The sequence below is a fragment of the Sapajus apella genome, unplaced genomic scaffold, assembly GCF_009761245.1.
Source record: "Sapajus apella isolate SASKATOON/1434 unplaced genomic scaffold, GSC_monkey_1.0 scaffold34, whole genome shotgun sequence".
NCBI classification, from domain to species: domain Eukaryota; kingdom Metazoa; phylum Chordata; class Mammalia; order Primates; family Cebidae; genus Sapajus; species Sapajus apella.
In genome coordinates this window covers 10,816,396-10,840,053 of record NW_022436974.1, presented here as the reverse complement: position 1 = coordinate 10,840,053, position 23,658 = coordinate 10,816,396, and the positions used below count along the sequence as shown (strand labels likewise).

Sequence of the window (23,658 nt, the reverse complement as noted above, 5' to 3'; positions counted from 1 at the left end):
AGAAAAGAAATATTACAGGAAATTGTGATCATGCCAGAAGAGGTAATCAAAAATAGTGGTTGAAGCTGCACACAAAAAGAATATAAAAATATTCAACAGTCATTGGCCAGGTATGTCTCACTAGTTTTATTTGAAAGATACTGAGGGAAAAAAAATAACCAAAATGCAAAAGGAGAAAAGAAGGATGAAGTTCCTCTGTTGTCTGCCTTTTTCCAAAACCTAGCATCTAAGAATACAGCCTATGATTTTTTTTTTTAATTGAAAAGATAGGAGATCAGTATAAGGAGCCTCTTTCTTTTCTGAAACCCTCAAATCTATTGCTACATAATATAATCAGTCAAATGCATTTGTATAATTATTTATAATAATTCTGACAAATATATACTCCTGATTTGGGCATTGTTTATTAGGAGAAAGTCAGGGGGTGAATAAGACTATGCATTTATATAATTCTGATCATAGAAATATGTTTATGTCATGAAAAGATAACTGAAGTGATTAGGACTTCTATTTCAAAAGTGTAAAACAGCCATATGAATAAAGGTCAAAATGGTTTGTTTACTGTTTTTAAATACCATTTTATAAAATGAGAAAAGACACACACAACTTTTTTTTTTTTTCATTTAAGGCAAAGGCCTTAATATCCAGAAGTAATTTTGAGCAAGAGAAAATAGATTATAGATGTGATGGTGGAGTATGAGAATGGAATGTAAACTTGATGCTGGATCCGTAAAGGAAGATGAAAAATTATCTTCCTGTAACAACAATGAAATGACTATTTGTGTTCAATTCTATAAAAATGTATGTAATAGATACCACTGAAGTACCTGGGTTCAAGATGAGATGAGTTTAAGATCATTTTCAATAGGCTCAATAAAACTAAAATCATAATCAAGTATAAGGGAACATGATTAAAAATCTCATGTTCACTTGGAAAGAAAATATGCTATAATTAATAACATAATATTGAAAATGAGAAAATTGGGAAAGCAGTATTATAAGCTTCAGATAGCACAATAAAAAATAAATTATAAAGTATAGAATACAACTAATATTTCAAAATGGTGTATCAGTACTTATCTGGGTTATCTATTTCAGTATAACAAGTAACTCTACTACTTACTGGCTTTAAACAACAGGTCATTATTATCTTCCTTGGTTCTGTGCGTTACCTGGGCTTAGACGGGCAGTTCACAGTGAGGGTCTCTCATGTGATCAGAGTTAGATGTTCCTTGAGGCTTCAGTCATTTAAACCTTGACTACGTTTTAAAATCAAATTGGCTTACTCACGTGATTGGCATTTATTGATGATTGCTGGCTTGTTGCTTAGCTGAGGCTGTCAACTGGGGCATCTTCATGTGATCTCTCCAAGTGCCTTGGGATTTTCACAGTAAGGCAGCTAAATTTGAAGAGGAAATATTTCAACAGTTAACTTTCTTACAGACCCTGGCAGAAGTTTTAAGGCTTCTTATGACTCAGTTTCTGAGACCTTTAAATTTCACTTCCACTGCATTTTATTGGTCAAACTAGTCACTAAGGCAGTGTAGTTTCAAAAGGAGAGCAATTAAAAGTCTCAACGAGTTTCAAAAAATTTTAATTTTTTAATCTAGTCCTATGGTCAAAAGATTATTTTTGATATTCTTACATGCAAAATGCTCACCTCCTTCTAAAATACTCCCCAAAGTCTCATCTATTATAGCATCAGGCTCAGACCCAAAGTTCAGGGTCTTGTTATCTAAATCTTATCTAGGTCTGAATGAGGCCGCTATGTGCAGCCCTTAAGTTTGGCATCTCTCAACCCTAAGTTTTTTGAGCTATAAGCCAGTTACCTGACCCTTATATTAACACATACAACATACAATGGAGAGATATTTTAAAGAGAAAAACCAAGAATTATATTTTTAAAAACCCTTTCGCCAAACTGAGAGGGAGCCAAGGGACCAAAGAATGACTCAAAAAAGTCCAATTTGCTGAGCAGATGTGTCTATTAGAACTTACATAGGAGGCACTCCAGGTTTTGGCAGCTGGACAGCTTTAGATATCTTCCCTGTCTCCCATTTCTAAACTGTTTTTAAGCTAACTTTCTGGCTCTTTGCTCTGTGTGCTTGCATGTGTGTGCGTGTGTGCGTGTGTGTGTGTGTGTGTGTGTGTGTGTGTGTGTGTTAGGACTGTTTTCCTTGGTACATTATCAGGTGCTCTCTGATATGTGTATGTTCTCGGGGATACCTGCTCCTCACATGGGCACCACGGCCTTGGCTCCCAGCCTGGCCTTCAGGGTTCAGGCAGCAGGCATACACCTTTTAGTCACCTTGTGGAAGACCCCTCCCACTACAGATGTAGATAGGATAACTTCAATACTCTTATTCTAAAAGGAAGAGGATGTGAAGTAAAACCAATTCTCAAGTACAGCTGTACATCTCTCATCCATTTCTATACCCTGGAAAATTTTCCACACATCAGTTGACTCTTCTGGGCTTTTTGTTCTGCTCTATGTAGTTATCTTAGGTTTACATCCTATAATTCCAACTGAGTAGCCCTCCTCAGCCTATTCTGGTTATCTAATGCTGATTAGGAAATGCTCCAACATTGAGCAGTTTAAAATATCAGAATCCCAACATTCTATAAGTTGATTTAGCTTGTGTGGAAAAATGAGATTGGAGTCTTGCATAATGTCTTCCTTTATTATATACAGATATCTCTTGCTTTTCAAATTTCTTATAACCCAGATCTCATTTTTCAAAAGCCAGAAATAAAATATTTTAAGATAACTTTGTATCCCTTGCTATTGATTGCTTACTATGGACATTTAGAAACCAAATAAATTGTATAGTGGTGTACCTTTAACGAACTACATACATAAACATACATTAAACACACATGAATAGATATGATTAACCAGAAGAAAATGGATTTTCAGTGCAATTCATAACTAATCCCATGTAAAATTTATAAAATATCAGAACAAATAATTTGAAATAATGAAATCACAGTATATAACATTTTAAAGAATAAAAAGAAACAATGTGTATGCAACTAACAATATCTACTTAAAAATATACAAAACAAAAACATAAATGAAAGAAGAAATAGACAAATATGCTACAGCTGGGTATTTCATCCCTCTTTCTTAGTAACTGATTAAATAAATAGAAAGTCAGTAAGTGTATTAAAGGCCTCAAGACCCTTATGGAATACTTTGACCAGATGGACATTTATAGATGCCAAGAAAATAAAATATAAACAAACCTTAAAAATTGAATAGAATCAAAATCATAAAATGTATGTGTCTTCAACAACAACAACAACAACAAAAACTACAGACCAATATCCCTAATGAACACATGCAAGACTTCTCAACAAAAATACTAGGAAATCTAATCCAACGACATATCAAAAAGATAATAATAAACCATGATTAAGTGGACTTTATTCTAGAGATGCAAGGATGGTGCAAAACACATATATCAATAAATGTGATTCACCACATAATAGAATTGCAAAAAAAAAAAAAGCAAAGGATCAACCTTAATAGATGGAGAAAAATCTTTCAATATCAGTCATCATCTTTTCATAATAAAAATCCTCAACAGACATGGTATCAAAGTAATATACTTCCCAAAATTCATATATGAAAAACCTACAGTGAACATCATACTAATAAGGAATAAAATTGAAGGCATTTTCTCTGAGAATTAGAACAAGACTAGAAGGCCCACTTTCACCACTCCTATTCAACATGGTACTAGAAGTCTTTGCCAGAGCAATCAGGCAGAAGAAAGAAAGAAAAGGCATCCAAATTCAAAAAGGGGAAGTCAAATTGTCTCTGTGTGTTTATGATGCAATCTTATACCTAGAAGACCCTAAAGACTCTCCAAAAGACTCCTAGAATTGATAAATGAATGGAATAAAGTTTCAGGATACAAAATGAGTAACCAAATAATCAGTGACACTTATATACAACCATAACCATCAAGCTGACAACTGAATTGAGAAGGTAATCTTATTTACAACTGCCAAAAAAAAAAAAATTACCTAAGTAAGAACACAGTAAACAAAGAAAGTGAAAGGTCTCTATAAGGAAAACTATAAAACAACAATGAAAGGAATTGTAGATAACACAAATAATATGGATTGGCTGTGTCCCCATCCAAATCTCATCTCCAATTGTAGTAATCCCCATGTGTTAAGGGCAAGGCCAGGTGGAGCTAACTGAATCATGGAGGCAGTTACCCCCTTACTGTTTTGGTGGTAATAAATAAGTCTCACAAGTTCTGAAGGATTTTTTTGTTTTGTTTTGTTTTCTGTGAGAGGGTGTCTCCCTCTGTCACCCACGCTGGCGTGCAGTGGTACAATCTCGGTTCCCTGCAACCTCTGCCTCCTGGGTTTAAGTGATTATCCTGCCTCGGTCTCCTGAGTAGCTCGGATTACAACACGCACCACTACACTCAGCTAATTTTTTTGTATTTTTAGTAGAGACAGGGTTTCACCATGTTGCCCAAGCTGGTCTCCAACTCCTGACCTCAAGTGATCTGCCTGCTGCAGCCTCCCAAAGTGCTAGGCTTATAGGCATGAGCCACCATGTCTGGCCTAATGGTTTTATAAATAAGACTATCCCTGCACAAGCTCTCTTGTCTAACTCTATGTGAGACATGTCTTTGCTTCTCCTTTGCCTCCCACCATGACTGTGAAGTCTTCCCAGTCATGCTGAACTGTGAGTCAATTAAACCTCTTTCCTTTAATAAATTACCCAGTCTCAGGTATGTCTTTATTAGCAGCATGAGAACAAACTTATTCAACAGACAGACAAATGGAAAAACATTCCATGTAATGAATTGAAAGAATCAATAGCATTTAAATTACTATATTTCTGAAAGCAATCTACATATTCAATGCAATTCCTATAAAAATACCAATATTATGCATTCAGAGAATTAGGAAAAAAAGCCCTAAAATTCATGTAGAAGCAAAAAGAGCCCCCAAAAAAACAAGCAATCCTGAACAAAAAGAACAAAGTTGGAGGCAACACATTACCTGACTTCAAATTATATTACAAGGCTATAGCAAATAAAACAGCATGTCACTCGTATAAAAATAGACACATAGATCATGGAACACAATTAAAAAGCTGGAAATAAAGCCACATACCTACAGCCAACTGGTCTTTGACAAAGTTAACAAAAACGTATAGTTTTTAATATGTGGCACTGAAAAAAAATGAATTGCCATATACAGAATAATGAAAATGGACACTTATCTCCTGCCATTTACAAAAATAAATTCAAGATGGAATAAAAACTTGTATGTAAGAACTGAAGCTGCAGAAATACTTGAAGAACACCTAGGGAAAACTCTTCTAGATACTGGGCTAGGCAAAAAATTCATAATTAAGACCTCAAAAGCAAATGAAACAAAAAACAGCAAACAACAAATGAGACTTAATAAGACTACAAAAAGTTTCTGCAGAGAAAAATAAATCAACAGTATGAACAGACAACCTGCAGAATGGGAGGAAATATTTGTAAATTATGCATCTAACAAGGGACTAATATCCAGAATCTAAACAAACAACCCAACAATAAAACAAATAACCCATTAAAAAGTAGGAAACAGACATTAACAGATATTTTCTAAAGGAAGATATAAAAATGGCCAAAAACCATATGAAAATGCTAAGTATTAATCATCAGAGAGATGCAAATTAAAGCCACAATGAGCTATCATCTTATACCAATCAGAGTGGTATTATTAAGAAGACAAAAAAATCACAAATGTTAGCAACAATGCAAAAAAAAAAACAAAACACTTTTCACTGTTGGTGGGAATGTAAATCTGTACAACCTCTGTGGAAAACATATGGAAATATTCTTTGGAGATGTCTCAAAGAACTAAACAAAGGACTACTATATAATCTACTAATACCGCTACTGGGTATCTACCCAAAGGAAAATAAATTATTTTATCAAACAAATACCGGCACGCATATGTTTATCAAAGCACTATTTACAATAGCAAATATATGAAATCAACCTGAGTGTCCACCAATGGATGAATAAATTAAAAAATGTGAAGTGTATGTGTAGTATAAAATTTACATATGTGTGTCTGTATATATAAGCACATACATACATATATTATATATACACTTAAATACATATAAATACATTATATGTATATGTATATATGTATATATACACACACATACACACACACAATGAAATACTACTCAGCCATGCAAACGAATAAAATCATGTATCGTGCAACAACATGGATGTAACTGGAGGCCATTATTTTAAGTAAAATAACTCAGTACCAGAAAGTAAAATACTGCATGTTCTCATTTTTAAGTAGTAGCTAAATAATGTATACATGTGGATGCAGAGTGTGGAATAAGACATTGGAGACTGGGAAAACTTGGGTGTTGGGAGGGGAATGAAAAAGAGAAATTACTTAATAGGTAACGATGTACATTATTGGGAACATGGTTACACTAAGAGCCCAGATTTTACCAATATGCAATATATGTTCACGTAACAAACAGCGCTGTACCCCTAAATTGATACAGAAATGTTTATGTCTGACCATAATAAAATTAGCTAGAAATTAATAACCAAAAGTTATCAGTAAAATCTCCAAATATTTGAAATTGAATATAAACACACCATAAATAACCCACACCACACTCAAAGAGAAATATAAATTTAAAAATATTTTGAATTAACTAAAAATGAAATCACAGCATATCAACATTTATGGATTCAACTAAAGCACTCCTTATGGTGAAAACTGTAACACTGAAAGCTTAGATAAGAATAGACCTAAAGTCTCATATAAATTACCTAAGATTTCAATTTAAGAAACTACAGAAATAAAACAAATTTAAATGCAAATCAAACAAAAAATAATGAAGATATCATAAATCAATAAAATCAAAATTAGAAACAATAAAGCAAAGAAAATCAAGAGAAAATATTTGTTTCAAAGATCAATAAATTGATAAATCTAGCCACACTGAAGAAGACAAAAGAAAAAGAGATAATAGATACAAATAACCAATATCAGAAAATAGAGAGTGGGTATTACTAAAGATTCTCCTTGCATTAAAGTACCGAAATATTATGAACAACTTAATGTCCACAAATTCAAAAACTAGGATAAAATGAATAAATTTCTTAAAAGACACAAAATTCTGAAGCTCATTCAAGAGGACATTTGTAATTTGGATAGTTATACATCTACTAAAGCAATTGACATCTTAATTAAAGCCCTCTGTCAAAAACCAAATAGGTTTCCTCTGCTAAATTTTACCAAATCTTTGACTATAAAACAATATCAACCAAACACAAAATTTTCCAGATAATAAAACAGAAAGAAATACTTTTTATTTTACGAGACCATCATTTTATGGCATCTACAGGACAAATATTCCAGGAAAAAATGCTACCCAATATCATTCATTAGTATGGATACAAAATGCTTAATAACATATTTACAAATCTAATCAAGTAGTATACCAAAATGATTACACATCATAACCACCTGGGATGTAGTGGTAGTTATCCCAGGAATGCACAGTTGCTTAAACATTTGAAAACCAGTCACTGTAATTCACTACATCAACAGACTAAAAGAAAAAAAATCATTAGCTCAATATATGCAGAACAATTTCACACTATTTAACATTCACTTGTGTTTTAAAAAATCACAGTAAAGTAGAAATAGAAAGGGACTTCCCAATCCTGATAAAGAACAACCATAATAAAACTATTAGAAACATTGTAGTTTTTGGTTAAAACTACTTGCTTTTCTCCTAAAATTAGGAGCAAGCCAAGGATGTCCACACTTAAACTACCATTAAACAGCATGATAAGGCTGGGTACAGTGGGTCACATTGTAATCCTAGCACTTTGGAAGGCTGTGGTGGGTGGATCACTTTTGAGATCAGAAGTTTGAGACCAGCCTGGCCAACATGGAAGAAGCCCATATCTACTTAAAATACAAAAGAAAATTAGCTGGGCATGATGGCATAGGCCTGTAGTACCAGCTACTTGGGAGGCTGAGGCCGGCGCATTGCTTGAACCCGGGAGGCAGAGGTTGCAATGAGCAGAGATTGCACCGCTGCACTCCCGGGTGACAGAGTAATATCGTGTCTCATAAATAAATAAGTAAAATACAAAATTTTTTAAATTATAAATATCCTAGCAATAAAAAAGATAAAAAAAATTAAAGCCATATAGATTGGAAATGAATACATAGATGACTTATTTACACAGACTTTCTCAAAGTCTATAAAAAAATGAATAGAACTAAAATCAATTTTGGCAAGAATGCAGGATACAAGATCAATATGTAACAATCAATAATATCCTTATATGCAATCAATGAACAACTAGAAATAATATTTAAAGTAGCATTTAAAATAGCATCAAAACCATGACATAATTAACACGCACATTCTCAAAAATATGTTCACATTTGTATGGTGCAATATATAACACATGGTTGAGAGATAAAAAGAGCTACATGAATGTAGACTCAGATCTACATATTCAGCACAACTCCAGCCAAAATTATTGCATGTTTTTTCTATAAAAAATGGAAAGGCTAATTTTAAAATTTAGATGAAAATGCAAAGAAATAAGAATAGCCAAAGTAATTACAAATAAGACCAAAGTTGGGAGATTCATATTACAAGATTTCAAGACTTACTACAAAGATATAACAATCAATAAACTGTGGTATTGGTGAGAAAATAGACCCATGGATCAACAGAACAAAGGAGACAGCTAAGAAAAAGACCCAAACAAATATGGTTAAATAATTTTCAGTAAAATTGCCAAGGTAATTAATGCAAAAAATGAGTCTTTTCAGCAAATGATACTGGTAACACTCAGCATCTATATGCAAAAAACAAACTCATAACTTGTGCTATATACAAAAAAAATCTAAATAAACAAAAACATGAATACAAACAGCTAGAAGATGACTTAGGAGAAAATGTACTCTTTCTTAGGCAAATATTTTGTCAAAGGACAGGTAAGAAGCACAAATCACAAAAAAATATTAGATTTCATTTACATTAAAAATGTCTCCTTATGCAAACATACTTTTCAAAGAAACTAAAAGACAACTATATTATGGGAAAAGATATTTGCAAAACATGTATCTGATAAGAAAATCATCCCTAAAATGTAAAGACAACTCAAACTCAAGAATAAGAAAACAAACCATTAAGAAAAACAGCAAAAGATTTGAAGAGGCATTTTCCAAAGGTATAGAAGACACCAGGCTATATCAAGAACTGGTGAGGATGCAAGGTAGTTGCAAAACTCACTAGTTGCTAGTATGCAGAATGGTACAACTACTTTGGAAAATATGTTGGCAGTTCCTTATATAGTTACCATATGACTCCAAAATATAACTCCTAGATATTGTATTTATTCAAGACAAATGAAAACATATGTCCACACAAGACCAGGTTCACAAATGTTTATAATGGTTTTATTTATAATCTCCAAAAACTCAAGGAAACCAAAATGTCCACACAAGGTGAATGGACAGAATGTGGTGCATGTACACAGAATTTTCCTAAGCAATACAATAACCTCGGTGAATGGCCAATATGCTAAAGGAAGGAAGCCATATTATAACTCCATGTTTGAATATTCCATTTATCTGATATTCTGAAAAAGGTAAAAGTATAGCGACAACAGTTCAGTGGTTACCAGGGGTTGCAGGTGGAGAAAAGGAAGGACTGTAAAGCAGCATGAAATTTGTGTTAGTGCAGTGGTGATGGAAAATCCTTTCTCTTGACTTCGGTAGTGTTCACATGATTGTGTATGTTTGTTAGAGCATGTAGAACTGAACATCTAAAGAGGTGAAACTTGTGGTCTGAAAATTATAGCTCAATTAACAAGATATTTAAAAAATATTGAGTAAATTTTATAGAATGGAAATTATTGACTATACTGAGGCCTAGAGAGGAGTCCACTTTTTAAAAATATATTTTAAGTTCTGGGATGCAAGGGCAGAATGTGCAGGTTTGTTATATAGGTACACACGTGCCACGGTGGTTTGCTGCACCCATCAACTTGTCATCTATGTTAGGTATTTCTCCTAATTCTATCCCTCCCCAATCCCCCCACACCCTGACAGGCCCAGGTGTGTGATGTTCCCCACCCTGTATCTATGTGTTCTCATTGTTCAACTCCCACTTACAAGTGAGAAACATGTGGTGTTTGGTTTTCTGTTCTTGTGTTAGTTTGCCAAGAATGATGGTTTCCAGCTCCATCAATGTACCTGCAAAGAACATAAGCTCATCTTTTTTATGGCTGCATAGTATTCCATGATGAATATGTGCCACATTTCCTTTTTCCAGTCTATTATTGATGGCCATTTGAGTTAGTTCCAAGTCATTTCTCTTGTGAATAGTGCTGCAATAAACATACATGTGCATGTGTCTTTATAGTAATTTATAATTGTTTGGTTATATACCCAGTAATGGGATTGCTGGGTCAAATGGTATTTCTGATTTTAGGTCCTTGAGGAATCACCGCAATGTCCTCCACAACGGTTGAACTAATTTATACTCCCAATAACAGTGTAAAAGCATTCCTATATCTTCACATCCTCTCCAGCATCTGTTGTCTCCTGACTTTTTACTGATCGCCATTCTAACTGGTGTGAGACGGTATCTCAATGTGGTTTTGATTTGCATTTCTCTAATAACCAGAGATGATGAGCTTTGTTTCCTATGTTTGTTGGCCAATAAATACCTTCTCCTGAGAAGTGCCTTTTCATATCTTTCACCCATTTTCTGATGGTTTTTTTTTTTTCATGAAATTTTGCTTATGTTCCTTATAGATTCTGGATAATAGGTCTTTGTCAGATGGGTATATTGTAAAAATTTTCTCCCTTTCTGTAGGTTGCCTTTTCACTCTGATAGTTTCTTTTGCTGGGCAGAAGCTCCTTTAATTAGATCCAATTTGTCAATTTTGCTTTTGTTGACATTGCTTTTGATGTTTTCGTCATCAAGTCTTTGCTCATGCTTATGTACTGGATGGTATTGCCTGCCTTTTAGTTGAGGGTTTCTTGTTTTAGGTTTTATGTTTAAGTCTTTGATTCATCATGAGTTAATTTTTGTATAAGGTGTAAGGAAGGGGTCCAGTTTCAGTTCTCTGCATATAGGTAGCCAGTTTTCCCACCACTATTTATTAAAGCATCCTTTCCCCATTGCTTGTTTTTGTCAGGTTTGTGAAAGATCAGATGGTTGTAGATGAGTGGCATTATTTCTGAGGCCTCTCTATATCTGGTTTTTTTTTTTTTTTTTTTTTTTTTGGTTGGTAAGCTGTTAATTACTGCCTAATTTTCAGATCTTGTTATTGGTCTATTCATTGATTCGACTTCTTTCTGGTTTAGTCTTGGGAGGAATTTATCAGTTTCTTCTAGATTTTTTAGTTTATTTCCAGAGAGGTGTTTACAGTATTCTCTGATGGTAGTTTGTATTGCTGAGGGATCAGTGGTGATATCCTCTTTATCTTTTTTTTATTGTGTCTATTTGTTTTTTTCTTTTTTATTCTTTACTAGTCTGGTTAGCAGTCTATCTATTTTGTTAATCTTCTCAAAAAACCAGCTCCTGGATTCACTAACTTTTTGAAGAGTTTTTTGACTCTCTATCTCTTTCAGTTCTATTATGATCCTGGTTATTTCTTGTCTTCTGCTAGCTCTTGAATTTGTTTAGGCTTGCTTCTCTAGTGCTTTTAATTGTGGTGTTAGGGTGTTGATTTTAGATCTTCCCCACTTTCTCCAGTGGGCATTTTGTGCTATTAATTTCCCTCTACTCACTGCTTTTGCTATGTCCCAGAGATACTGGTACATTTTGTTTTTGTTCTCACTGGTTTCAAAGAACATCTTCATTTCCTCCTTAATTTTGTTTCTTCCCAGTAGTCATTTAGGATCAGGTTATTCAGTTTCCATGTAGCTGTGTGGTTCTGAGTGAGTTTCTTAATCCTGCGTTCTAATTTGATTGCACTGCGGTCTGAGAGACTGTTAGTTATAATTTCCATTCTTTTGGATTTGCTGAGGAGTGTTTTATTTTGAATTATGTGGTCAATTTTAGAATAAGTGTAACATGGTGTTGAGAAGAATGTATATTATGTGGATTTGGGGTGGGGAGTTCTGTAGATGTCTATTAGGTCAGTTTGTTCCAGAGCTGAGCTCAAGTCCTGGATATCCTTGTTAATTTTCTGACTTGTTGATCAAATATTGGCAGGGGGTGTTAAAGTCTCCCACTACTATTGTGTGGGAGTCTAAGTCTCTTTGTAGGTCTCTAAGATTCTGCTTTATGAATCTGGGTGCTTCTGTATTCGGTGCATATATATTTAGGATAGTTAGCTCTTCCTGTTGCATTGGTCCCTTTACCATTATATAATGCCCTTCTTTTTCTTTTTAAACTTTAATGGTTTAAAGTCTTTTTGTCAAAGACTAGGATGGCAAATGGCAACTGCTTTTTTTTTTCTTTCCATTTACCTGTTTAATCTTCCTCCCTCCCTCTATTTTGAGCCTATGTGTGTCTTTGCACTTGAGATGGGTCTTCTGAATACAGCACACTGATGGGGTCTTGACTCTTTATTCAGCTTGACATCCACTGTTAGTATGATGGGCTTCCCTTTGTGGGTAACCCAACCTTTCTCTCCAAAATGAACATTTTTTCCTCATTTCAACCTTGATTAATCTGACGATTATGTGTCTTGGGGTTGTTCTTCTCAAAGAGTATCTTTGTAGTGTTCTCTGTATTTCCTGAATTTGAATGCTGGCCTGTCATGCAAGGTTGGGGAAGTTCTCCTGGATAGAATCCTTAAGAGTATTTTCCAACTTGATGCCATTCTCCCTGTCACTTTCAGGTACACCAATCAAACATAGGTTTGGTCTCTTTCACGTAGTCTTGTATTTCTTGGAGGCTTTGTCCATTCCTTTTCATTCTTTTTTCTCTAATCTTTTCTTCCTGTTTTTACTTCATTAAGTTGGTCTTCAATCTCTGATATTCTTTTTCTGCTTGACCGATTCAGCTAGTGATACATTTGTATGCTTCAGAAAGTTCCCCTGCTGTATTTTTCAGTTCCATCAGGTCATTTATGTTCTTCTTTAAACTGGTTATTCTACTTAGTCTTTCCTCTAACCCTTTATCAAGGTTCTTAGCTTCCTTACTAAGAACATGCTCCTGTAGCTTAGAAGAGTTTATTACCCAACTTCTGAAGCCTACCTCTGTTAATTTGTCAAAGTCATTCTCCGTCCAGTTTTGTTCCCTTGGTGGGGAGGAATTGTGATCCTATGGAGGAGAAGAGGTATTCTTGTTTTTGGAATTTTCAGTCTTTTTGCAATAGTTTTTCTACGTAATTGGAAGTAAAACACTCCTCAGCAAATGTAAAAGAATAGATATCATAACAAATGGTCTCTGAGACCACGGCGCAATCAAATTGGAACTCGGAATTAAGCAACTGACTCAAAACTGCACAATTACATGAAACTGAACACAGAAGGCTCACATCTGTAATAAAATTTTTCTTAAGTAAAATATACATGCTTCTATTAAGCAAGAGCTAGTTTTTTTACTTCAAGGATTTTGGGAGAGTCTTTTACTGTCATGGAAATGTAATCTGTAGATTTACTAGTGAAGAGATAAATTACATAAAAACATAAAGAATGAAAAACTTCAAAGTTGATATTTTAAATTTTAATCATCATAATTGTTAACACAGTAAGGAAATGAAAGAAGTCTTTTAAAAACTGAATTTATTAACAAATACAAATTATATTTATTGTGTACAACATATTTTAAATGTTTATAGACTGTAAAATGGCTGAGTTAATTAACACACATATTACCTCATGCACTTATTATTTGTGGTGAGAAAGCTTAATATCCACTACCATAGCAATCTTCAAAAGTATAATACATTGTTATTAATTAAATATAGTCATGTTGTACAGTAGACCTCTTGAAACTATTTCTCTTACCTAACTGAAATTCTGTATTCTTTGACCAATTGCTTCCCAGTTGCTTCCCATCTCAACCTTATCTTCTGATAGAGACACTTCCCATTGTAATAGTAGCATAATCAACAATAATTATGCAACAACAAATATCACAGAGTAAAAAAAATCTCATTTATTAATATCCCAGATGTCACATAAATGAATTATTATCTCTAGGCTTGGAGATTAAATTTCAAATGTAAAACATCATGAAAACAATAATAAGTTTATTTGAACTCACACATAGATCTAAATCACTACTTATTTTTTACCCCCTGAGACCAGGCTTTAAGACAGAATGACTATAAAAGCACAAGTCTGTAGAGAGCTGCTAGGGAAGCTGGTCATGATGAAGTATGTAAGTCTCAGCTACTGGGGTCTCAAAGGTTTCTAAAGACACACTATCTATTTTAATATTGTACCTAGGAGGTCGTTTTATAAAATAACATAACAATTATAAATTGATATCTCAACAAATGACAAGATAAATGTACATATTAAAAATCATCAGACATCTTAATTGCCCTCCCTGCTTTTAATCTCCACTTCCATTAGATTCTACTTATTTCCACTACATTTAATGTTATAAATTCCTGATTAAATTGTTGCTTCATACACAATTCTCCATAGGAGATCTATAGCAAAACGGTTAAAACAGAATACATAATTGTTTATAAATGATTCTTAATTTAATTTCTTAGGTGTGTTTTACGATTTCTGCCCCTTCCGCTTTGTCTTCTCTCTCTCCACCACCAAGACTCATCTCTGTTTCCCTTGCCATGTTTCACTGCATGTCTGGACCCTACTTACTTGTTGTGATCCTTGCGACAGCACACAGCGAGTCTTCCTTCCGAAATGCTCTCTTTTTTGTTTTTCTAAATACAACTGACTTCCCCTTAAACAATAGTTCAAAAGTTTCCTGCCGCGTGGAAACTTTATACACTTTCTTGGATTAATTTGCTCTGTTTTTGGTGTATTAACTCATTGTTCATAATTCTGTTGCAACTCCTGCAGCATTTTTATATATTTATTTATGTTTCTTCCCTTTGCCTCTTCAACAGCACTTATATTTGCTTAACTAAAAGGAAAATCTATGCCATCTTAATCATTTAATCCTATAATATAGCCCAGAGGAACATATGTAGGCACTGAATAAGGTATTATTACACTAACTAAACTGAACAAATATGCTGTGAGGACTTAGGCTAAATCTATTATCAAATTTATAAAAAATGTGACTGTATTTGGAGTCATTTGTCACAAGTATATACTATTAACTGGGTAGCCTTCTACACAATAAAGGTAATGCTTATCACTAATTTAATGTAACCTGCTTATTAGACAACTGTTATCATTAGTTCAGCTATTTAGTTTGTATACAGTACCAAACCCAAGAAAAGTATCTTGTTCATCCATTTTCGGATGTAGATTTAATTTTTCCTGAAAGTACGCAACATAACTTATTTATTTTGCATCTTCAGCATTTAGCAAGTTTTACTGTTGATAGTACTCAGTTAAATATTTTTATACCTTAATCTAAATAAAAATATGAGTTTTTATGATGTTATAGCATTTCTAAATAGTGGTTTCTAAAACTGTCAGCAAAGAAGTGAATGAATCCCAAGCCCCTTTTCCTATATGGTTGGTTATGTCAACTTATCCATTTCTAAGAGATTTCATATAATTGTTCATATAATTTTTAAAACTTGAAGATAGGTAAAGTAATAAACCATAGCTAGTGTGCTCTCACATTTATGGCTGATTCAACGTATTATTTATTAATTGACTAAAAATGCTTTAAAAATCCTTCTGATAGTTCTAGTTTTCAGTATATTATTATAAAGAAATTATGATAGAACGTATCTGCAGATAAAAGAAAAATGGCACAAACGATACAAAAATTAATATAAAATTAACATAAAAATTAATTTAAAATTAATATAAAATTTCTGAAATTATTCAACTAAAATACTATAATCAAACAAACTTTAATAAAGTAAACATTTTGTCAATGTTTAGTAAACCATATTTAGTAAAATAAACATTTAAATTATAATAAAATTTGTTAAGAAATAGTTATTAAAAGCAAAATCACCATTCTGATACAAATGTAAATATACACCTGTCAAGATTTTAATTTTATTAATAAATGAGAAAAACAATCAACTGCTACAACTGGATCAAAGGCAAATAGAAAGGATGAACACATACAGGAATCAGGAATCAGGAATATTGCAATCAGGAATATTGCAAATAATTTACATAATAGATGCAACGTTGGTGAATAACCACAGAAAAATAATCAACAATATTTTATGGGACAAGTCTGCCTTTCTAGGAACAAAAATCACTTGCAGTACTGTCAGTTTTCTGTAATTTAGAGTTACAGAACAAAGATAATAAAAGGTAGCAATAACCTGGAAGAATATGCTAACAGAATACCCAGTTTGCCACTGTAATGTCATTCACATATTTTCTTGATAAATATTTCTATAATACCATTTAGACTAACACTGCATTTGTTATGACCTAATTTTATGGTTATATAATGTATGTATATTCTGAAAGGCCATTTCATTACGTGGCTACATGTACACTCACATGGATTTCAGAGACACTCAATAGATTTCAGAATATTACAAATAAAAGAAAATTTTGAGAACTACTTGGCAGAGTTCCAAATTTGATGCCATAACTGTATAAAACAATTCGACTGTTTCACAATTGATGACAGTGTGAAGTCCAATTTTAAAACATTTCAAATTGGAAAACATATCTTTTACTCAGAAAAAAACAATTATTACTTTTATAAACTCTTGCAGTCTAAGATTTGAGATTGTGTTATAAATGTATTAAACTTTTCTACAACATATGTTGACAGGTGGTCACCTCCATCTGTGCTTAAAAATGTTTTATGTGTCATGTTTCAAAATAGGACAGGGAAAGAAGTGGATCAAGATAATAAATTGGTTATGAAAAAAGTTTCATATCTTAAATATAAATAGTTAATATATTTCCATCTGTCTCAAAGGAAAAAATCATGCCTGCAATAAAAGGAAAATATAAGATTTGCCAAGAAGAACTGATGAGTATTGATGTAATTCCTTAGGAAATGGGCCACTGAGTTGGAGAGCCTGATTAAAAGAGCTGTAGTGCTTGTGTAGATTCCAGCTCAGCAGCCTAGCAGCTGCACATCTTAGACAATCTGTTGCTCATTATTAGTGACACAAAGCCAGGTATAATCATTGGTGTCCATTGTTATAAATACATGAATCAAAATTCCAACAGTCTTTCTATAAATTTATACAACGTAGAATATGGTTTTCTAAAACCACTCTTGATTTCCACTAGTATTCAAGAAACCAGAAGTAATAAATTAAGGCTACATATACCTATTTATTTTTTCTATTGAAGGACACAACTATATAATACTCAGAGACAACTGTGAGTTTTAAAACAGCTCTACAATGACTTTCTGACATTTAGAAATTGGCTGCTATTTTACTTAGGTAATAAATAGGCTTGTTAAGCTGAATAAAAACTAAGATATAAAACCTATGTGTAGAATTAGAAAAAAAAAAAGATAAAATTGATGAAGGGGAGAAGCCAAGGAATCCATTAAGGATGGTTAGTGAGGAAGGGTTCAACTTTTTCAGCATCTAAGTTTCACAAGTATATTTTAGATTAAATAGCAGAACCCCTAAAAAAAAAGATTGCAGTGATAAACAACAATGCTCAGAGTAAGAAAATAAAGATCCTGAGAATCACTGCATATTTGTTTTGGAAACAGCAGAGTGAATGACATCAGAAAATGGCTGAATCTACCACTCTGGCAACCCATATACACCATAGAGGTGGAAAAAAAGGCCATACAATATTAATTGAAAGAGGCGTCTCACTAAATTCTGTATCAGGTCCAGACTAAATTCTGCTTTGGAACCGCTGCTGCCTAAGAGTAACACAGACAGACAAAATAATACTCCTGTCATAAATAATGATCAAACAAAGTAGAGGATACGGGAAAATCTAAGTCTACTTTCAGCAAGCATCAGCTCATCCGAAAGAGATTTCCCAAAGTGGGGGTGGCTAGCATGGACTTCTAGCACCTTTGACAATAAGGAAGGAGTCGTAACAAGAATAAAACTGTATCTCGGAATTGTTCTATTGCAGTGGTGCTAAAACAGACCTGGAGTAAAAGCGATACAATTCAACTTAAAGGAAAGAGCACTTTCTTTTTTTTGTGTCTCAAGTAATCAGAACTGTGAGTGAATAGCTTCTCAACATCAATCTACTTCTGCAAATAAAAATAGTAGCTATATCTTTATTATTCAAATAAAATCAAATCCCAGACTAATGGAATTTTAGTTTTTCTCAAAATAAGGCTATAGAAGAACAAGGACCAAAACCAAATTGAAAATCCATATAAAGCACTCCTTGGAGATTTCCAGAAATACTTGTGGGGCAAGGTAAATATTCAAGGAAAAAAGTTTCCTAACTGAATGATAAAGACTTGAAACTACTAAGGTTTACAAATAAAAGTGTAATGTAGCTGTATTTCCACTTCAGAATGATAAACCTGAATTATCCAGAGTATATCTTTACTTTTGATCATTTCAGAGAGAAACCATAATTAATATTCCAATCTAATCACTATTTATGCTTACAATCTATACCACTGGAGACTGAGCTGTCCATTTCCCTTAATAGACAAATGGCTTACAATGGAAAGTGGAAGTCAAAACAGCTTATTAATCTGTAATGAACACTAAATGCCCTGTTACTGAAATGCAATGCTACTGAAAAGGGGAACACTTATTTATAACACTATATTCAGTATAATATATGGGCAACAGGAGAGGTAGTTGCAGTGTTTTCTCTAAGGAAGGGACATTAAATAAAGTAATATTTTAAAACAATATTTATAGACATTGAACAAGTAATTACACGACTGTCATTCCTGAGAGAACATGGAAACAAATAAACAAGAATGGCCACTATGAATTCTTTGGTTTTATGCCATGATTCACTTTCCTAAGTAGTATGGAGAGAAGAAACACAAGAAGGACACAGTGATCTTGCTCAGTTGGCAAGGCAAAGACTACAGTCTGGGGAAGCTGTCACTGCTGCAATGTAAAGGGCAAATTACTAAAATGCAGGAACTACACAGAAAAGAAATTTGAGCAACCTGCTCAAGGAATAGCATGAGTCCGTTGAATACAAAACTGTACTTTTGTAGGGTAAACCATCAACATACTGGAAAAAGAACTACTAGGAGATGTAGCTGAACAATTCAAAGGGCTCAGAAAGAACTAGAGATTGTTCAAGTTGTAATCCATAAAAATGTAGAAACCTTGTTCTTGTTATATATTCAAAAAGTCCAGGAGAAATCTTATAGTGTTAAGACCTTAATAGGAAAGCTAAATTTGACCTACAATAAAGGCTTTCTGGATCTCCAATAAAATAAACAAAAACCAAGCCGAAAAAGCATTGAAAGTTCATCTGCAAGTAACAAACTTACCAAACAATATTTTACATGTTTTAATTGAAGACAGCAGCCATCAAACTGTAAATAGGTGACATTAGCAATGCCTTGTATTCAATACAAAATATACTAGACATGGAAAAAAGCAAAAATAAAAAAAATTAGAATTACAAATGGAAGAAATTTGAATCAAACGTAAGACATCCAAGCTGGGCACAGTGGTGCGTGCTTGTAATTCTAGAACTTTGGAAGTCTGAAGAGGGAGGATCACTTGAGCCCAGGAATTCAACACCGGCCTGGGCAACACAGTGAGACTATAAGTACAAAAAGTTTTTTGAAAGAAGTATCTGTGTGTGGTGATGTGTGCCTATAGTCCCAGCTATTTGGGAAGCTGAAACAAGAGGGTAACTTGAAACCAAGAGTTTGAGACTAGCCTGGGCAACGTAGCAAGACCCTGTTTCTACAGGAAAAAAAAAAAGCCAAGCATGGTTGTGTGCATCTACAGTAAACTATTTGGGAGGCTAAAGTGGAAAGATCCCTCCGGCCCAGGAGTGCAATGCAGCAGTGAACTATCATAGTGCCACTGCACTCCCACCTAAGTGACAGAGAGAGACTTTGTCCCTAAAGGAAAAAAGAATGAAAATAAAAACATAAAGATATATCAGAGCTATTGAAATTAGAGAATAAATCTTTAGAAAACCTGTTAGAAATGTGAGATTTAAAGGAATATAAAAATTTAATGAGGAAACTGAAGCTATAAATATAGGTAAATAGAATTTCAAGAGATGAAAAATAAATACCCCAAGAGAAAAAAAAAATTACTGAAAGGGCGTGAGAGAAGAGTAGATACTACAGAAGAGAATATCAATGACTGTGAAGATATAGCAACAACAAAACAAATATAAACAAATAACAGCAAATGAGCCTGATACCTACCCAAGTCTCATCTTGAATTGTAGTTCCCATAATCATGGGAGAGACCTGGTGGTAGGTAACAGAACCATGGGGGCAGTTAACTCCATTCTTTTCTCTTCAAAGTAAGTGAGTTCTCACAAGACCTGATGGTTTTATAAGAGGCTTTTCCCCTTTGCTTGGCATTTCTCCTTCCTGCCATTATGTGAGGAACATGTTTCCTTCCTCTTCTGTCATGATATTAAGTTTCCTGTGGCCTCCCCAGCCAAGTGGAACTGTGAGTCAATTAAACCTCTTTCCTTTATAAATTCCCCAATCTCAGGTATGTCTTTTTTGGCAATGTGAGAATGGAGCAATACAATAAATTGGTATGACAGTGAGTGGGGTGCTGCTATAAAGATACCTGAAAATGTGGATGTAACTTTGGAACTGGGTAACAGGCAAAGGTTGGACCAGTTTGGCGAACTAAGAAGACAGAAAAATGTGGGAAACTTTGGAACTTCCTAGAGACATGCACGGCTCAGAAGAGAGGAAGATGTGGGAAAGTTTGGAACTTCCTAGAGATTTTTTGAATGGCTATGACCAAAATTCTGACAGTGATATGGACAATGAAGTCCAGGCTAAGCTGGTCTCAGATGGAGATGAGGAGCTTGTTGGGAACTGGAGCAAAGGCCACTCTTGCTATGCAGAGACTGGAGACATTTTATCCATGCGTTACAGGTCTGTGGAACTTTGAACTTGAGAGAGATGATTTATAGTATCTGGCAGAAGAAATTTCTAAGCAGAAAAGGATTCAAGAGGTGAAAGACCATAAAAGTTTAATCTGCAGTCAGACAACACAATAGAAAATAAAAACCAATTATCTGAAGAAAAATTCAAGCTGGCTGAAGAAATTTGCATAAGTAATGAGAAGCCACATGTTAATCACCAAAACAATGGGGAAAAATGTCTCTAGGGCATGTCATCGGCCTTCCCCTGGCCAATACGGAATGACACAGCAGTAGGGGCTACCTCTATCAGGAATAAGAACCCCTTTCCCTCCGTTGTTCAGGTGTCTGCTCTCCATTGCTCCATCTGTGAACATCTTTATGACAGCCCCTCCCATCACAGAGTCAGAGACTGACACATCAGCATGACCTGGATGTGAGACATGGAGTCAAAGGAGATTATTTAAGAGATTAAGATTTGACTGTCCCACTGGATTTCAGACTCACACGGGCCCTGTAGCCCCTTCATTTTAGACTTTATGGGGCTTGTACCTCCTTCAATTTCTCCCAGTTGGAATGGGTGTATTAATCCAAAGCCTGTACCACCATTGTATCTAGGAAGTAACTAATTGGCTTTCAATTGTACAGGCTCATAAGGGGAAGAAACTTCCCTTGTCTCAGATGAGATTTTGGGCTTGGACTTTTGGGTTAATGCTGGAATGTGCTGAGTCTTTGGAGGCCTGTTTGAAAGGCATAATTGTGTTTTGAAATATGAGGACATGGGATTTGAGAGGAGCCAGAAATGGAATGATATGGTTTGGCTCTGTCTCCACTGAAATCTCATTGTTAAATACAGTGAACTCCAAGTTTCTCTTCAAGGAATTAGTATGTCAGTATGTCCAGTTCTTTGTTCGCCATTTTAAAGTTTAACTTCCTTGTAGTTTTAGTAAACCTTTTCCATAAGCTCTAATCAGTAGTTCACATATGCTCCCCTGGTCCCCTGCTCCATCCTGACTCATCCTGGTCACCCGCCCTGATCACTTGCTTTGACCTAGGTCACCCCTGGCTACCTGCTCTGACCTGTCCCATAACTGTTCTTCCTGCCAAACTACCCACCCCACCACTCCAGCTTGTACTCGTGCTCCCCATAAAATAGCCAATCAGAATTAGAATAGACTATGGGGTCTAACCCTAGCTAATAGGGGAATGGCAGTAGGGGCTTATCTACATCAGGAATAAGAACGCTTTTCCCCTTTCTTGCCCTGGTATGTGTTCATCATTGTTCCATCTGAGAGCCACACTCTTCTATAGAAGTAAGTTGCCTTGGTGAGGAAATTATATTCAAGTGCTACTTCTTTTGCAGCACTGAAAATTTACATATAACATAATCTTGAATTGTAGTTGTCATAATCCCCATGCGTTGAGGAATGGAGCTGGGGGGAGGTAACTGAATCACGGGGGTGGTTACCTCCATGCTGTTCTCATGATGGTGAGTTAGTTCTCTTAAGATCTGATGGTTTTATAAGTGGCTTTTCCCATTTTGCTGGGCACTTCTCCTTCCTGTCATCATGTGAAGAAGGACATGTTTGCTTCCCCTTCTGCCATGATTGTAAATTTCCTAAGGCCTCCCCAGCCCTGAAGAGCTGTGAGTCAATTAAACCTCTTTCCTTTATGAGTTACCCAGTCTGGGGGATGTTTCCATTAGCCATGACAGAATGAGCTAATACAAAGTCCTATGCTAAAGATTGGCTGGCCATCATGGCAAAACCCTATCTTTAGCCAAAAAATTCAAAAATTAGCTGGGTGTGGTGGTGCATGCCTATGGTCCCAGCTACACAGAAGGCTGATGTGGGAGGACGGTTTGAGCCTTTGAAGCAGAGGTTGCAGTGAACCAAGATCACACCTTTGCACTACAGCCTGGGCGACAGAGTGAGACCCCATTTGAAAACAAAAACAAAAACAAGAAAGTTCTACACTAAAAAAAGTGAAGGAGGAGGAGAAGAAGAAAGAGGAAGAGACTGAACAAATGAGCAGTCTTATTTACAACTGTTACAATAACAAGTAGTATAACACATGTGTAGTTAGATTTCTAGAAGGAAAGGAGCTGGAAATAATTGAAGAAATTATTACTATTTTTCTCAAATTTGTTAAAAATTATAAATTCCAATCCAAGAATTTCTCAAATTCAATCTAGCATAAACAGAAAGGAAACCAGACTAAGTATATTATGTTTGAATTGATGAAATCAAATAATTAAAATTTATTAAAGAACTAAGAGAAAAATAAAACCCAAGGTCTCTACATACTAGAGTAAAAAGATAAGAATTACCTAACACATCTTGGCAAAAACTATATAAGCCATAGTAAGATAGTACAATGGCATCTGACATTAACAAATGAATTGGTTGCCCTGCTGTATAGATCAGAAGAGATAATAGATTTATTCTAGACCATCTACAAATACTGACGAACATACACATACATTTACTCATAAATTCAGGAGGAAAGTGTATGTAATGTAAAAAA

The 23,658-nt window shown here is 34.4% G+C and overlaps 1 long non-coding RNA gene across 1 annotated transcript; it reads left to right on the top strand.

The window, feature by feature from the left end:
* Positions 1-10,291: 10,291 nt before the first annotated feature.
* Positions 10,292-23,040, top strand: LOC116563106. The gene is made up of 3 exons (XR_004274233.1): positions 10,292-10,464; positions 17,268-17,279; positions 23,029-23,040. It is a non-coding gene; the product is annotated as an uncharacterized LOC116563106 (long non-coding RNA).
* Positions 23,041-23,658: the final 618 nt, after the last annotated feature.